Raw genomic sequence first — 14,748 nt, 5'->3', positions numbered from 1 at the left:
GGGAGAGAATGTGTGGATGGCACGGTGTCAATTATGGATGTGTTTTCTCCAAGCAGAATATCCTGTTTTATTTGCAGTCATTGTTTTCTTCCTTTTGCAAAAATACTTGGACTTTTTAGACTAATGTCAAATATCTTTCCAGTAACCCGCAGAGCTTTTGTTGCTGTATTGTAGCATTCATGTACAAAATACTTTTTTATGTTTTCTTTTTGCCTTGAACTAGATGTAGAAGGTTACTAGTTGTAAGAAGGTCAAATCCATATAGGCAAGGCGTGAACCACTGACCCCGTTAATAGAGTAGTATTTGCGTTATAGTTAGTAGGTTTTAAGTAGTCACACACATTCTGCCACTTGGAAAAAATTGTGGAAATATACACATTAATTAGCTCTAGACCATACAGAAGTAGACACAACCATGTTAAAACAGCTGAAATTTCACCCCCTGGAGGTTGTCACTGCTCAAGTTTGGGGTGAGAGTGAGAGTGCATGGTGGGCACAGAAAGTTAGTTCTGAAGAGCCAGTGTAGAAGAGTGGTTAAAGTTGCTTTGGAACCAAAGGTGTAACCTGGGGGTTCCTGGGTTCTTCCTGTAGCAACCCCACCTCTCAAAGGGTTTTAGTTCAAACACCAGGAGATTCTAGTCCTAGCTCACTGATAATTATTATGTAGTGACTGTAATTCCCAAGCTCTCTGAATCTCCATTTGTACTTCTATGAAATGGGCAGGTCATAGTGCATATTTATTACTAGAATTAAGAAGAGTGAGGCGTTTGGTTCAGAGCCTGTGCTGTACACATTTGAGTCATAATTATTAGATGAGTTCTTTTTCTTGCCTTATTCACTTAAATTCTAGGGTCAAAATTTCTCTGCCAGAAAATATTTGAAAACACAGAATGCATAAATTTCAATAATGAATATACTTGGATGTTATCATTTCCCTATAATTAACTCATTTCTAATTATTTGCCATCCTAAAACAACTCCACAGTTAATATCCTATACATTGTTTTGTGTGCATAGACAACAGATTCAAAGATTAACTACTATTGGTATTTTTATGGCAAGATAAAAGATTTAAGAATTCCTTAATATTTACTAATGTGCCAGATTATATGCTACGTGTTCTTAGTGGCAGAGTTCTAATTTCACCATTGCACAGACTCTTTGAGGTAGGTCTGACACCCAGTTTTCAGAGAAGGAAGTTCTGAGGGCAAATAAGTTGTTTGCCTGAGGTCATGGGTAGTGGAAGTAGAGGTAGAGGCAGCTGCTGGTCTCAAAGCTCAAGCCTTTTCCATTCTGGCATGCACTCATGCCTGTCACTTTGAGGTCAGCAGAATGAATAGTCACTATTGTGCTTTCTACAAAATGTCACTGGGTGCCACGTAAAAGATAGGACACTTGGCTGGAACTCTTGGCTTGCTCAGTATAGCTCCTCTTGTGTGCGGATGTTCTTATATGTTTTGGAATGGAGCCTCATTAAAATAAGGCCTGAAGTCCAGGGAAAGCAGCATTGATATGATTGCTTGATGAAAGCAGTGCGCACGGAAGAAGACATCTATTTAGTCAATCCAACAAAAGCCGTCTTTGTTTTAGTTGTATGGACTGGGCCAGAATCACTTATCTCCCCATGAATCAGAATTTCTCACATAAATCAGCTTAGGAATTAAGCATTGAGAACACTCAAAAGAAACTGATAATGTCAAAAGAAATTGTGCATTTCTCTACTTGCTTATTTTGTATTGAAAGAAAAAATCTTTAGCCTTAACCATAAGATAGTACACCCAGAAGGAGAAGCAGTAACTGCTGTGGGCAACTGTACACAAAAGGGAAAACTTGATGTATATTGGGGTAAACCCCCCACCCCCTGCCAAAGAACTATTTGGTGAGCTGGCAGGTTGTCTTTAAAAAGTCAGCTTTTGGAACATTTATCTTGGCAGCTCTCAGATATGACTCATGGTATGCAGTGTGGCAGCCAATCTTGTAGGAAAAGCATATAATTAATATGACGAGGAAGGCATGGGTATTGGCAGTCAGTACCTCACACAGCTCTTTACAACAAAGGGGCAATTGAAGTCACCTTTTAATGGGTGATCCTGGTTTGTCATTCTGTAGATTCCGATTCCTAGTAAAACTGATCATGAAAGAAACTCTGGTTGCAATCTTTCATATTTAAACGATGATTTGCTGCAGAGTTTATAGCTAATTATTGTCTAGACGGGACAGCTAGCATTGGACTTTGAATTCTTGAGGTCTTACATCTCTTGAGACATATTTTTGTCTTAGAGTTATCCTGTTTCCTCCAGTCACTTTCATTCATGAAGCATTGTCTTCAGGGTCCCAGTGGTCAGGAAGGTTTTGAATCTTGACAGAACTTGTCTACAGACTTAAACGGTTGATAGTGTTGCCCCCCCCATGATGATATTGTAGGTGGGAAGGGTACACTTTAGTTCTTTTCTAAAGACTGAACCTGTCACTTAGTCTACTGGACAAAGTGCTATTGCATGCATGCATGCAAGCCCTGGACTCTCCAGTAGAGATAATGGGGATTAGAGTCATAGATCATTTGGAAGATCAAATATATTGAACAAACCATTTGGATAACTCTAAAGTTCCTTTATACTTTGTGTTCTTAGTTATTAGTTAATGGTCATAGGCCATCCCTCTTGAGGAGGATCCAGTTTAAAATATTTTCAGATAAACAGTGGACATGTGTATAAAGATGTATGCAACAGATACTAAACCCACACACCTTTCTGACTCTTTGCTGCCTTTGAATGATAATGGCACAGGCCTTTTCTCAGCTCTAAAAGCCCCAGTTGCTCAGCTTAGAATCCCTCAAAACCCAAATGTTCATTCCCGAGGCACATTCTTCTGAGGAATAAGGGGCATCAGTGACATTAAAGGGTAGTTTTTGGAACACATTGAAGTCCTTCATAAAAGTAAACATTTAAACTGGTTGTGTTAATACATACTTATAATATTAGAACTCAGGCAAGAGAGGCAATAAGATCACTCATGCTTTGGAGGCCAGTCAGGGCTATATATCAAGTTCCAGGCCAGCCAGGGCTACATAGGAAGTTCCAGACCAGCCATGACTACATAGCAAGTTCCAGACCAGCCATGACTGCATAGGAAGTTGCAGACCAGCCATGACTACATAGCAAGTACAGGACATCCAGGGCTACACAGTCAAGGCTCTACCTCAAATTTAAAATATAGACATTTGGGTTTTGTGTGTTGTCCTGAAACAGAAGCAGAGCTGATATATTTGGGATATACATTTTAGCTTTCAATAAAAAGGATCAAAGGAAAAAAACCAAAAAGAAAAAAGAAAAATATTGTGGTAAGATGGCATTGTAGAAAATCATAGGAAACTTTGATTATTCATATAATCTTGCTGCTGGAGAGCAGGAAAGAGACTAAGAAGTTAGGGACTTTGACAGCAGGAAAGGCAGGCCTGTGTGGAATCTCTCTGGATCCCCTTCTTCCTACTTATGTCAGGCTCAGAAACCTCACTTCCCTCTTTTACTGCCTTTATCTCCTTGACCCTAGGAGGACGGGATTTGTTCATTGGCCACCCCTGATTGATTAAGCTATGTGGTAGGATGTTTATGAAGATGTCTATGGGTAATTAAAGGTTGAAATGCATCTGTGGGTCGCATAGGGGTGAGAACCATGTACTAGATATTTTAAATGAACCTCTTGACCCAGGTGAACTGACCCAAGGCCCACTGAGCCCAGGATTTCCTGAGCATGCTTGGTAGTTCCTAAACCTGCTTGCCGTTTTCCATTGGAATCAGTTTATGGGATTTATTTTTCTTTCCACACAGGAAACTATCATGAAATTCCCTCCTTTGCTTTGGTGCCAAAGCTTCATCCCATTCATTGCTTTAGCAGCTATTTCCTGAGTGTCTGCACTGCACTAACCCTGGTTAAAGAACAGCGAGAGCAGATGCTGGAAAAGAAGCAAGCTTTCTTCTGTAGACGCCAGATGCAACTCAGAGTTGAGAAAAAAAGGGAGGTCAAATTTGTAACTTCTTTTTCCCTGCTGTGCTTTCCACAGTAAATTATACTACATAAACCTGTGTACCAATTTTCATTAATGTAGCTAATCACATTATGATGAAAATCCTTTTTCTTTTTTGACTGAGACTCATGAAGCATCTACTACACAATTCTAATGTAGCAGAAGACTTTGGAGAGCCCTTCTGGGTGAACCAAATGGGATTTGATCTGTGTATCAGGCTCTTCATGGTTTTGAAATTTTTCATTTCCACATGTCAACAAATGTCTCACTGAATGTTAAAGCCAGTTAAATCAGTATTCCTTGTTAAAGCCAGTTAAATCAGTATTCCTTGTTAAAGCCAGTTAAATCAGTATTCCTTGCTGTAGTCATTAGCAGCATATATCCAAGGACAACATAGCCCAACCACCGTATTTGGTTGAGTCTGTATATTTTATCATAAGACTGTCTGACCGACCTGTCTTCTGATGAATAGGATGCTGATAGCAAAATAATTTAAGAATAACGGTGGAGAACTATCATATTGTTTTTTACATCTTATTTAACCAATATTCTGATTGGTTTTTCTCACATTAATTGTAAGAAAATATGAAGTGAAGATTTTGATTGCAGTAGTTGCAATTTCTTTCTTTATCCTTTTCCAACTCCTATTCCAGTCTGAGGACTTCTGTGCTGTTGGCTTAACTTTTAAAATCAAATTCTTTCACAACTTCATACATGTATAAAATGTACTTTGATTATATTTCTTGCTGATAAATCTATCTACCTCCATGTCTAATTGTGTGTGCCCCAATTAGATTAATTAAGGTTTCTTATGGTTTTGTTTTCAGTTGAGCAAGGGTGACTTACCAAAGGTGGCACAACTAAGAAATAGAAATTGTTCCAGAAAAGATTAGCTGTCTATCTCCTTAAGAAAGAGTAGAGCCTCATGAGTTCCTCCCAATCCATGATGAATGTTGATGGCCCATTCCTATGAAGGCTGTATGCAGGTAGCCACTACTACTTAGGGTTCATAGGTGCAAGAGCCATACATACCATGTCTAGAAGGTGAGGTGTCACAGTATTCCTTCCTATCCTCTGGCACTTATATTCTTTTCACCTCCTCTTGCCATGGAGGGGATGATAGAGTTGTTGGTTAGTCCCAGCACTTTGACTAGTTCCGAGTCTCCACATTAACTGCCAGCCATTGCAAACAGAAGTTTCTCCCCATAAATGGTCTTGGAGCTGGTGCAGGGGACAAGAGTCCTGACCCATCGGAATCTAGTTGTTGTAATGTGAAGGAATATGGGGTACTAAAGAGTTGAAGCCCTACTTTTTCTCTTCTTCTGGATTTTTAATGGTGAGAGAATTTCTGAAAATCACCTGATCTCACTCACAGCCTTTCTGTAAAGAATCGGCCCAAGGTATCAGTTTGCAAACACCAACATATTGATTTATTATTTGTTATCAGGAAAGCCTAAGCATCTTGGCTGCATTCCCAAGGCATGCATATTGTTCTCATTGTACCAATATGTGCAAGACTTGAGCTACCGAGTACCTACTCAAAGGGCATCAAGGTCAGAAGGGTTCAAGCTGAGGCCAGGACCCAAGTGTGTTTGCTTCTAAAGCCTTTTCACTGTTTACTGCATGAGCTTGTTTTTAATAATATATGAGACTGAAAAAGTTTTTTTTCAAATTGTTAAAATAATACACACTTATTATAGAAAGTTTAGAAAGCAAAATATAGAGAAGAAAGCAATTACCTATAATCCTGCACCCTAGGGATAACCACTACCAAATTTCATCTTTTTTCTTTCCAGGCTTAAGAAAGCTATAATTTATATGTCTAAATGAGTACTACAGTGCACGGTTGTCTTTGAGGCTGACATGTGAAGTCAACCATATTGCTCTTGCATCAGATAAAGTCCCTTTCAGAGTCTGCTAGGAGTTAAAGTCTCTGTGATTCCCAGGCTTGGGAATAGAAACTACAAAGGCAGTGTGTCCATTCCTCACATTCTAGCAAAATAATACATGACATGTGTGTCATTGTGTGCCTTCTGAATGTCTATGTTGTAGCTATTTACTATCCTGTAAGGAATACCACCATGTTGTGTCAAAGAACCATAAATATATTGTGCCAAGTTCAGTTGTAGTGGGGGATTGAATTTACCAAAAGGCTGCTCCTCATGTCAAATATTGATGGATATTTTGGGGTATGTTTAAAAGCCTTTATTAAAAATTAAATCCATAAATGTTTAATATCTTATTTGACAACTCATTTATTACATTGTCAACACAACAGTGTTTGCCTTTGGTGGTACATAAAGAAAATCAGAAAATTGCTTTTGTCAAAACTTTGAAAAGCATATTTTGAAATCAATTCCTATTTAATGGAGGTATTACACTCACTGAATTATTCCCCTCCAAGGGGTTTTTGTGAAAGCAAATGGATCTAAGTGTGATGAACTGATCTGTAAATAAAGTCAGTAGCATCTCATGTGGAAGTAAACGTTTCCCAACGATTCTCTTTCTTTCTCTCCCTCTGCTCCTCTCTCCCTCTATTCCCCTCTCTACACACACACACACACACACACACACACACACACACACACACACACACAGAGGGGGTGGGGAGAGAGAGGGGGCAGGCAGGCAGGCAGGCAGGCAGGCAGACAGACAGACAGACAGACAGACAGAGAGCTGCCAAAATGGCCACTGGTATGAAGTCAGCCCTTCTGTACCATGGAGTTCTCGCCTGACTTATGACCCAGGCATTTCAGTAATTGGGTGGTTTCTGCTTAATTTGTTAACAGGCATTCTTACCTGCCCATCACTCACCTTACCCACCAACCGCTGAACACCTGGAACACTGGGGACCTGGGTTTGAGATTGGTTTGTAAAATCCTTTGGGGCCACTCCCAGGATTCAGAATAGGGCTAAGAAGGCTTGCATGCCCGTCCTCGGGCCTGCATTCTTCCCCTGTCTTCTGGTTGCCAGTATTTCCTATGATAAGAATTGATCTTGCTCACAGAGCTAATTATGAAATGTAGGTTGTGTTTTATGTTGATAACCTTGGCACTATCCTGATATTGTTCATGCCACTGGAGTGTTATATTCTCTCTCTGAAGCTGGGTTGGTAGGGAAAATGTTGAAAGAAAGATTTGTAGACTAGGATCTCAGGATGTCCAGATCTGTCTTCTCATCTAAATACCAGCCCCAGAGATGTCAGTGGAGATGGGTAAGTATCCGGAAAAGTGGTATCAGAGCACTGACTGTTCTTCCAGAGGACCCGGGTTCATTTCCCAGCACCCACATGGCAGCTCACAACTGTCTGTAACCCCAAGATCTGACACTCTAACACAGATATACATGCAGGCAAAATACAAAAGCACATAAAATAAATAATCAATTTATTCATTAATTAAAATATTGTTTTCCTCCAATATATTCTGATTATTGTTTCTCCTCTTCCATTTCCCAACCTACCCAACCAAACCCACCTATTTCTTTCTCTTTCTCTTAAAATACAACTAGACATCTAAAATAATAAGAATAAGAGTAAGAACAAACCAAAAAAAGGACAAAACAAATGGGGGGAAAGAAGCAAAAGAAAAGTACAAGAAACAACCTGATGCTGAGACACACAATCACACACACAGAAACCCCATAAAAACAAAATGGGAAACCATAATATAGAAGCAAAAGTTCTACAAAGTTAAAAAATTCCCAAAGTATTGTGAGGCACAAAGCCTCCAAAGATACCATTGAGTTTGTTTTGTGTTAGGCATCTACTGCTGAGCATGGGCCCTATCCTTAAGTGTGGTTTGTATACCTTGTAAGACTCTGTTGAAGAAAACTTATCTTTCATTTGCAAGTGATTTCCAATTGTAGATGGCTTCTGGGTTAGGGATGAAGGCCTGTGTCTTCCTCCTCTCTCAGCCCTGGGACCCCATCTGGTTTGGACCTGTGCATGCTGCCAGTCTCTGTGAGTTCATATGTGCATCAATCCCCTTGTGTCTAGAAGGCCTTGTTTCCTTGTCTTCTATTCTACTGGCTCTTGCAATCCTTCTGGCTCCTTCCACACAGTTCCCTAGGACCTGAAGGGAGGGATTTGGTGGCAATATCACATTAGGACTGAGTGTTCCAAGGTCTCTTACTCATTGCACATTTTCCGGTGTGGGTCTCTGTATTGGTGTCTGTCTACTGAAGGAAGAATCTTCTCTGATGATAGCTGAGCAAGATACAGATCTATGAATATAGCAGAATGTCACTAAGAGTCTTTTTTGCTACATTGCTTTAGCAGAATAGTTGCATTTGGTTTTACCCTAGGTCTATGACCCGTCTAGTCCCAGTATCAGGGCATGGGTTCAGTCTCACGGAGTGAACGTTACTTAATTCCGGTCAGATAGTGGTTAGTTACTCCCACAACTTTCGTGCCGCTATCGTACAAGCATATTAAACAGGCAGATCATTATTGTAGTCTGCAGGGATTGTAGATGGGTTGGTGTTTCCCTTTCTCCTTTGGCGTCATGAAGAGTACCTTCTAGTACCATGAACACTAACTAGTCAGTAGGAGTGAATGCTCTGTGTAAGCACCAACTTGGCTTCTTGTTCAATGAGTTATGTAGGTATTATCTTCAGCAATAGGGCCTTACCATCAACTTGTGGGGAGCAACCAAGAAATTTGGCAATAGCCTTGGTTGTTTGGGGGTTTCATAGGGTCTCTCTGGCCAACAATTTGACCAGATGTAACCCATTCCCAGCGCCAGAGATTTCATTTGGTGGTGAGAGATGTCTAGTTGGTCCTTTGTCTCACCTATTACTTGGTGATTCCTATTTAGATTTCGTTCATGTGTGACTGTATTTTAAGAATCTTCTACTATATTACATTTATATACCCCTCCTCAAATGGCCCTCAGTTTTAGCTGTCCCTCCTATATTCCCTATTTGACCTCCCCCTACCCCCACTCTTGTTTTATTCTTTCAAGCACCTCCATCCCTCTTGTTCCCCAATGATCTCATGAAAGTTGACCTTATACCTCTGTGAGATCTGTGACCTCAGCATTTGAACCCCCAGATGCTCCATGGATCACTTAAGAACCTGGGGTTATTAAGAAGTGCAGGAAAGTCTGGGGTGGTATGTGAGTTAGTAACTGGTGACATTACTTGGCACTCATTTCTGGGCCTTAATAGTAACTGGTTAGTGATGAGTTCTGTAGAGTTATACATTATAGGTTGAGTCTGGTAGAAGATAATATTATAGCAAAAACATAGCAAACATTTTTTTAATTAGTTAGGCAAGTACATGTAACCACTATCTAGGTCCTGTTGTCACCATTAGACTACCAGCATATCACATTCCAGGATAGTTTCACTAGTCACATAATTTGACCTTTCTGTGCCTTCTTTATTGATTTCTGCCAAATGCAATGATACTAGTGCCTCCCTTGAAGTACTGAAGGGGTTAGTATGTGGAAAGAACATTCTGGAACAATGCCAGGAATTTTATGTATTCATAATAAATGCTAGCTGTTGTTGTCAAATATCACCATTACGCGCTAGGTGTGCTGAAGGCATTGCATGCTTTGCTTATCATGCAGTCAAACACTTGGTGAGAAAAAGCTATTATTATCTCCAGTTTACCGCTGAGTAAACAGAGACACAGAGAGATTACTCTACCTATCCAAGGTTAAATTGAGTCATGTGTGAGGACCAAACTCATTATCTGCCAGACTCAAGATTTTGTATTAGGGAGCAAGTACAATGGGGAAGGGGTGGTGATATTGCTAGCGGGAGACCAACAAGTCTGACCTTCCCAATTAATTTTCTTCCTAGAACATTCCAGAACCTAGGCTGCTTTCCAGAACATCTCTGTGGATTCCCAGGTAAGTGGAGATGGTCCCTTCTTTCTCCATGACATCTGCCTGTCTTTGTGGATGACTGTCCCTACACTTGCTGTTGACTCCTGGAGAGCCAAGTCACAGCTGTGGGGTCTTAGCTGCCTCTTAAGGTTTCAGGCCAGGGTTGTCATTGAAGTGCAAGGACTGAGGCAGTCCAATTGGGACCATGTGGCTGAGGGATCTGAGCCACTTCTGTTCCACCCACATTCCCATTCCTGTCTCTATCACCCGTCCCACCCACATCCCCCTCCCAAACTACACGGTTTCCATGGTTATTGTTAGAATAGTATCATGTAAAATACTTAGGAGTACCACAAAAAGAAAATGAAAACAAAGTCTTTTATAGACATCTTTGTGATTTAGAAGGGAATTGAGAGTTAAGAGCACTGGGCTCCAGAGCCAGACTGCCTGGCTTCTCCATCCTTACAGTGACAGCCAATTTTGCCCTTGTCACTGCTTTTGAAGACTGCCCCAATGAGTCTGGAAGTTGGACTCTCAGTTGCAGTGTTCAGTATGGAACAGGAGCTGAAAGATCTGGGCCTCAGAGTCAAAACTGCCTGGCCTTGCTTCCAGTTTCTGCTGTCTAATCATTGCATGGTCTTATTTCTCACTTATTTCTGAGCCTCAGTTGCCTCCTTTCTAGTAAATGGATAGTCTACAGTCACACCTGAGTGTTCCTGATCTCATCTGAGAGATGGTAGTCACAGTCATCTTCAGAGGCATTAGCCATCTCAAGCTCATATATGTAAAGGAGACCAACATCTAATACGTTGTTAATTGTTGCCAGGTGTGTTGGTGCATGTCTATAATCTTAGTACTTCAGAGGTAGTGGCAGGTGGATGGATCTCTTGTGAGTTCAAGGCCAGCCGGGGCTACAGAATGAGACATTGCCTCAACCAACCAAGCAATCAAAGACAAGAAGAAATTTAACTGTTTCAATAGTTACTCAGGTGAGAATGGTGTGTTAGAAGCCTTTGTGGACAGAAGCATATTGTTTCAGGTTCATTTCGCTGAAATTCCCCAACAGTCTGTATTCTATCTGAAAAGATTTTTGGGTCTTGAAATTCAAGGAAAAAAAATCACAAATTCCATATTGGCGCAGGCCAAATGAACCAAGCCTTAGTGCCTACCCTGCTTCCCATTCATGTTTAAACCTGATTCCTTTTCCATAAACCTGGCACTTGAGTGAGATGAGGGTAACTCTGAAAAGAGCCATTGACTCTGGAGGAAGCTGCTCATAATCCAGGCATGGATTGGGAGTTTTTTTTTTACTTCCTTGTGTTTGAGTCACCGTGAAAGGACTTCCATTTGCTGAAAGAGAATTTTTATAGCAAAACCTGAATGAACTGTCTCAGTGTGTCCTTATGCCTGTACATTATGTATGAGCATGGGCCCTCCCTCTCTCCCTCCCTCCCCCCTCTCCTCCCCCCTCTCCTCCCCCGTCTCCTGCCCCCTCTGCTTAGTTTGCTTAGGCAACTGAAGAGTTATAATGAAAATTCTGGCAGCCTTCTCCCCATCAGACAAGCAAGGACACAGTCGATTCCTGTTTCCTTGGAACATACAGCAAGCAGTCAGAGCCTCTGATTACCCTGCTGGAAAGCAGCAGCCTGATGCAAAGATGTACCAATTGAAACCAGTTCTGATCATATTTTTGTCAGGAGATGAGGTGCCTCCAGCTGTCTGCCGCTAATCACATTAGATGTGGGAAAGAGGAGTGCTTTGGCCTGAAAAGATTGCTCTAATCGCATGTTGAAACACTCCTTCTCCTGACTGTTTACCCCAGAATGGTGACATTAGACATCCCTTCTGTAACCAGTCTTGCCAGTTGGTAGTTGTCTGAAGCATATGCCACCTGAGTACACTTAAGGAATTTTCTAATTACAGCTCAAAGGCTCTGCTTTTGTCTTTCTGTGCTTGTACAGCAGACATTGCTGATTGAAGTGATTTTCCTTAGCATAATCCTATTGCCAGCATTTACAAAAAGACCGGGAAGATGGTAAATGAAACCCACGATAACTGAAGAGATGTCCGAATTCAATTAGGAAGAGGTCTTTCCCATGTGGACACATAAGCCATCTAAATCCATTTTAATTGTGAGCTGTGGTACTTATCTGGTCATGTTTATTTTGGAAACAAGTGCCAAAGGCTGGATTTAGACCAGAGCTCCAGATCTTCGAGCCCTAATGACTAATTTGGGCACCCATTGGATCCCTTAATTTCATTTCTTAATTAGTTCTTCAGAATCAGAGGGTTGCCTAGTTACGATCATCGTCACAGTTTTCTCATAAATCGGAACAAATGTATGTAGAATTCCCTCCCATGGTTCACATACTATTCCCTGATCTTGGAAACCTATTGTTACCAAAATTACAATAGCAATGCCAGCAGCAATGAAACGACATTTTGTAAGGTAATAATGCATAGCAATACAGTCTAAGGTTGAGAGTGTGTGGCTTTTAAAAAATATTTATGTATTTATATGTGTATCAGTGTTTTGCCTACACTGTGTGTAGATCGACCAGGGAGGCCAGAAGGAGGTGTTGGGTGCTGCCATGTGGGTGGGTGCTGGGGACTGAATCCAAGATAGCTCACCAGCCTGAGGCAAGGCTTTTTAGTATCAAATGTGGGAACTTAAGTTACTTTCCCTTACAGTTTCTCCTTATAAGGTAGGAAGAATGTCAGTGTCTACTTTATCAAATTCCTTAGTCAGACTAATGCATGTAAAATATAGGTATGTGAACAGTATGTGGAAAATTCCTGGTGCAGTAAGGAATGCAACATGCTATGCTTGTTATCAAGGAGACAGTGACAAACTGGTAAGCACATTTTGTTGGTGCCACACTATTGTCAGTTAGATCCTATTTCTACACTCGGTTTGCAGAATATTCTCCACTGTAATGAAAACACTGAAAACTTGAAAGTTGGATTTAATCCTTTTTAAATTAGTCTTTATTATTTGTGCTGGCATTCTTTGATGTGGCTACAGAATTAACGCCTTTTACTTTACAGCTGTGTTCAAAGTTGTCTTGAAACTCTTTCAGTGCAGAATTTCTTTAAATTTTGAGAGAACTTTTTCTTTAAGTATATGCAATATTATCTCTATCAAAAAGAAAAATACTCTTATGTAAAAACGGGGGGAGCATTGATTTAGGGGGAAGTAGCTTCAATAAATCTATTGGAAAAACCACAGACTTAAGAGAGTCAGTTTAGGATGTATCTAATGTCATAGCTTATGTTTGGTGAATGTGCAGGAATTAAAGTCTGCAGAAAGATAAATCTACAAATATAATGACCTTTCTTCAAAGCTATATAAGAACTAGTTCATAGTAAAATTGATTGGCAAGAGCCACACTGGAATTAGTTCCTTTCAGATTTCACTTAAGATCGTTTAATCTACCCCCCACCAATGTGTGTGTTCTAGAGAAGTATATATGCAAGTGCACACAGAGATGTACAAATAGTGTGGTCATACATTGAAATACTGCTTTGCAGTGGAAGAACCAACAGTAGCTATAAAATGAACATGATGCTAAAAGAAGATACCGAAGAATGTTAATGCATAGTATCTTACTACATTATGTGAAGTATGAAACAGATAAAACTAAGCTGTTAGTGAGTTATGCATACATCAATCCTAAAACTCTAACGAAAAACCCAAATGAAAATAGCCAGATGTATGGTACACGTGCTTGTTATCTTAGCAGAGACAGGCAAACCCTGTAGCTCATTGGTCAGCAAGCATAGGCTATTTGGTGGCTGTGGGCCAATTAGAGATCCTGTCTTAGAAAGAGGAGGAAGAGGAGGAGGAGGAGCAGGAGAAGAAGAAGAGGAGGAGGAGAAGGAGGAGGAGGAGGAGGAAGAAGAAGACTACCATGATGACCACCACCACCATAACCACAACAACAGGTGCCTTCTCTGACAAGGTGTTGCTGCTGATGGGATTAAGCAGTACTGACTTTCCAGTGCTGGGGTGCAAGGTTTGAAGCCACTCAAGAGGGAGTTTAATTGATTCAACTCAGATTTATTGGCTTCTATTTAACCTGCCAGACTCCATTATGAGACTTCATTACATGGTGTGAAGGTGTGAATAGGATGCTTGGAGTTCTCACCTGTTACACTTGAACCATCTTAGAAAAATCCAGGATGCCCATGAGCTTTGTCCCAAGTCCTACAACTGGTACAGATGCTACTGGTGTTTCATGTTTGCTAATGATGCAACTTTCTTTAGAGAACTTAAGTAGTAGATAATTAAGAAATCAACATAGATATATTGGTGACAATTTACAGCATCACATAACTGAGTCTGGGCATCTCATTTTCTTTTAGAAATGAACACTGGGCTCAAAGTCTCTAGCACTAGTTTCTGGAAGGGTCTTTGGATGTGTCATGGAGCTTCCTGAACTTAGATTGCCTTTTTTTAAAAGTTTGCTTTTACTTCCACATCAAACTTTTCATTTACCTCTTGTGAAAAAGGGGGCATTGACCCAAATGTAACACTCCTAATGGTAGCACTTCCTTCACTAACAGCCTGGTTTACCCTAAAACTTTTGTCAAGGTAAAATAGGTAGTAGAGTCTTCATAGCATAGATGACCTTGAACTGTTTTCTCCTGGGAACTAGTTAAGTATGTTCTAGTAACACATCACTCTGAAACAGGTCTGTAGGGTATAGCCAGCCATTACTCACACCAGATGGGTATCTAGTACCTGTTGTTCTGGGGCACAAGCAATTACTTGTACTCTGTCAAGAATGGAAGTGTTGAAAATATGCATAACTGAAAAATCAGTATATTTTCCAAAACAAGTCAAATGTTGTTTTCAAATATTTTCCTGAACAGTATCTTAAATTG

General features: G+C 40.5%; 1 protein-coding gene across 3 annotated transcripts in view; it reads left to right on the top strand.

Annotated features, from left to right (window-relative positions):
* Spats2l (spermatogenesis associated serine rich 2 like) overlaps positions 1 to 14,748 on the top strand; it is a 174,474-nt gene that overhangs the window by 15,811 nt on the left and 143,915 nt on the right. For all 3 annotated transcript variants that reach the window (XM_013121137.3, XM_013121136.3, XM_013121135.3), the window contains exon 2: positions 9,836 to 9,885. The gene's annotated coding sequence lies outside the window, so the exon portion shown is untranslated. The remainder of the gene's footprint in view (positions 1 to 9,835; positions 9,886 to 14,748) is intronic.

This window comes from Mesocricetus auratus, unplaced genomic scaffold, assembly GCF_017639785.1.
Source record: "Mesocricetus auratus isolate SY011 unplaced genomic scaffold, BCM_Maur_2.0 Super-Scaffold_100010, whole genome shotgun sequence".
Classification (NCBI taxonomy): domain Eukaryota; kingdom Metazoa; phylum Chordata; class Mammalia; order Rodentia; family Cricetidae; genus Mesocricetus; species Mesocricetus auratus.
This window is presented reverse-complemented; position numbering and strand designations above follow the sequence as displayed.